Here is a 3,842-nt window from a genome sequence, read left to right as displayed (position 1 = left end):
AGAACTAGCACCTGAATTTCAACTCCAAGATAAAGACTCAATGCGATCTCCTGAATTGGGACGCGCGGTCCGCCTTCGCCACACGGATTCAGAAATTCGGAGCAAACTCTCGACTTCGATCGCGCGCTCTCGGCAAAAGCTGTCTGGAGCGTCGTCGTCTGCTAATCGAAGCCAAGTCGTGTGTCTCTCGAAGAAGAGTCGGAGTTGACGATTCAGAATGTTGACGGTCAAAGTTGAGAGAGAAGCTGGCAATTTCTCGCGCAGCGGCTTGAGTCTGGGCGCCGCTGGCGCGGGAAATACGGCGACTTGAGTCGGTTTGCGCGCCGCGAGCTGCCGTCTGCTGCGCATTGTCCGATTCCCCTCTCCCAGCGACGCTCCTCTTCTGGGTTCTCGCTACCGGAGGCTGTGTGAGCCGCTGGTGATTGAGCGCGCGAGTCCGAACGATCGGTGTTTCTCGTTACAAGTTCACGTATTTTGATGTGAAATCTCTCTGGACTCGTCCGAAATGTGTGCTCTCAATCCTAACCGAACAATCATCGAGAAACTCTGTAAGTGAGCCGGAATCCCCGGTCTGCCTCGTGAATCGAGAGAGGCCATTCGAATTGTGAATCGTGAAATCGTCCTGTAAACAAACATGTCGGTGATGCCTTGCAATTAGTCATGAATCGTATTCTAGGTGACGGGGGTAATGTCATAGCGGAAAGACAAATCAACTTCACCCCCGCCTTCGTTTGTCTGAGTCGATTTGATCCGGGAGAGCTCCCGGGCAAATCGGACCCACGGAAATCCCCACGAACAAGCGGTACGAGAAGATCTGCGACTGCTGCAGTTATTGAAACCAATCGCGAAACCGCAATGGCGGCTCGTATAGAATCGGACACGGCTACGTATGCTCCCGGTACGCGTCGGAGTATGCGATCGACCGTTCCGAAGCAGAGCTCGCAGAGCGGAGAGACCAGTAGCGCGATGGGAGCCGGGAAGGCGAAGTCCCCCACCACGAGAGCGAAAACGGTTCCTAGAAATGAACCCCCAACAAAACGGAAGACGAAATCCATCGATGCGCAAAAGACCAAGAAGACAGAAACTCCAGTCGGGAAACTCTCTCCGGTCAAAATCGAAACGATCGAATCAATGCAGAATATCAGACCAGAGTCCCTCCCGACATGCCGTATCGTCCTCAAATCCGTGGATATACCCGAGACGGTGATCCTCGATGCTAAAACGAAGCGGCGCATGTCAGCCCTGTTCAGAGCATCTCGGAAGTCGGCGAGTAGTGTCAACAAATCCCCCCGCGATGCATCGACTTCGAAAAGGAGAACCTCGACGACGGAATCCAAGCAGTCGGTTGAGACATTCGAGGAGCCACCGACTAAAGTGCCGAAGTCGGACGACGGAGCCCACGAGGGGAAGCCTCAGCTCACCGTAAGAGGTCGCGGGGGTCCCCCAAGCTCACGGAAACGGAAACGCGGCACCACTGAGTCGGATTCTGCTATTGACGACGCAATATGCGTGAGCGACGATTCTGTTGCACAAAGCCCAGACGCCAGCTCCGGCGTCAGGACACCCGTGCGGCGGCGCGAGACGTCGCGGCTCCTCGCAATCGCAGTCAGACGACGCCCCCAGGAAAAAGGCTCAAAGCGTAAGGAATCGACATCTGCGTCCAAAGGCAGAGCTTCCGTGTCGAGTAAATCGAAAACCGCTCGAGGGACGTGTGGACGATCAGAGGACGTCGATGAAAGTCGATCGGTTTGTTGGGATGGGACTCCCGAGAGATCGACTGGACCCGCGGAGGTCGTTACGGTCAACGCGTCCGGAAATCAGAGCATTGTTCTGAACAACTCGAACGCGGCGGTTGTGCTAGAAAGACTCGCCATTGTTCCGATGCAGAATTATCTCAACGGGTGCAATCCGCCGACGTATCTGAGTTTGCAGCAGAATGGCAGATGCTCTCATTGTACTTGTGCTTGCAAGGCGGAAGAGGAACCATTGGACAGGAATCAGCCGCTCATCACAACTTTCCTCGAACGGATGAACAAACGTCGCAGACTGACTGCTCACGTTGATTCCAACGCCGGTAGAACGAAGGTTCCGAAAGCCGCGGTCAGACCTCGGCCGCTTCCGGAGCGACGATCGAAGAGGATAGCAGGAGACACCACGCCGGAGCTCATCGACGACCCTACGGAGATTCCTGGTTCTCCTGGATGTCAAGCCGAAGCGACGAGTTCGGAATCTCGTACGGACCATCCGTCAACAAGTGCGCCTCAGGGCAGTTCTTCGGATTTCGTTGATTCGACTTCACGCGGCGACGACGAAACTCTGAGCATGGGAGCAGATTCTCTCAGTGTTCAGGATAGAACTTCAAATGTTGACCAAGACGATCTCGACGAGGCGAATGAAGAAGCGCGAGACTCAGCGACTGACTCACCGGCTGGTCTACAGAGCTCGGCGGATGGGAGAGAATTTTGTGAAGCCTCAGAAGCCGAGGAGTCTCAAGCCCCGGCGCTGATTCCAATATTGGTCGACGAGGCGTGCAATGGGTCCGATAGAGATCAAAATTCGGTGTCAGATGTCAAACTCGTGCTTGAAGAGAGCTCTGATGAAAGCCTGGACGGGGAAATTCCCGTAGTTGCCGCCTCTGCGGACGACGCGCTCGAGGTCAGCGACGGAGGCTGCGACGCCGCTCGGGATGGGAATTCGCCCCTGGAAGTTCCGTCTGCACCGGTCCTTGAGCCTCAAGCTGCTCCAGAAGTTGTTCATGAGTCGGAAGCCGCTCCGGGAGTTGTTCCTGAGTTGGGAGCTGCTCCGGAAGTTGTTGTTGGGTCGGAGACGGTTTCAGGAGCCACGGTAGAGCCGAATGAGCTTGTCGCAGACGAAATCCAGGTGGATATCGATGGCGGCACCGTACAAAACGAGGAGTCCAGCGGGAAATCGGAGGCGATTGCCGATGTATCGGACGACGCTGAGAAGGCGGAGAAAGAAACAGCAGAGGTACCTATTGAAGGAGCTTGCGGTGAATCCGAAGTTCTCCGACGCGATTCATCATCTCCTCAAGGGGATGATGCTGCAGAAAATGACAGCATGGATCGAGAGAAGGATGAAGATGCCGGTTACGTATCAAACCCTGCCCTCGCCCACGAGAATTCTGTTTCGAGCCCGGACGACGACTCTGCCAACGCCGGATCTAGGCCAGGTTCTGCCGTCGAGCCAGAATCTGAGACTCGAATCGTTGAAAGTCAGCGGGAGAAGATGGAAGAGGACCACGAAGTCTGTGATGATCCTTGCGATGAACCGAATTTGGAGGGGGAAGCTGTCAATGACTGTGACTATTCAAATGGGCCGAATGAGGACGGGAAGAAGGACGCGAGCAATACCTCAAATAGTGATCTGGACCCGACTTCACCTGAAAAGTGTCCAAAGACTGGCGGGAAGCAAAATGAGGAGTTGAGTTCCGTGTCGAAGGCAGGGAATGCGACCGATCTCGACGAAAGTTCAGAGGTCAGCCCGGCCGAGGGAGACACCGATAAAATTAATGAGAATGATTCTGATATAACACTTCCTTGCGTGGTTTGAGTTTGCCAGGGTCAGAGGGTCGTTTGCTCGAACACAGTTCGTCGAGACAAATATCAAGGCTGTTACATGAGAGGCGTCGGAGGAGCAAGGATCCATATATCCGTATGTCATAATAAAAGCATATCTTTGTTATCTACCTATACAAACTGCTCCCTCGATTTCCATGTTCTCCTGGAATCGATTCCAGATCGATATCCTTCCTGCGAGCTGAAAATGATTATTATACGAGAGACATGGAATCATCCCTAGACATTGAGGAGAGCGAGCGTCCT

The sequence above is a fragment of the Galendromus occidentalis genome, unplaced genomic scaffold (assembly GCF_000255335.2).
Source record: "Galendromus occidentalis unplaced genomic scaffold, Mocc_1.1 scf7180000076525, whole genome shotgun sequence".
Classification (NCBI taxonomy): Eukaryota; Metazoa; Arthropoda; class Arachnida; order Mesostigmata; family Phytoseiidae; genus Galendromus; species Galendromus occidentalis.
The sequence above is the reverse complement of the archived record's forward strand: the minus strand, read 5'-3'. Positions refer to the sequence as shown.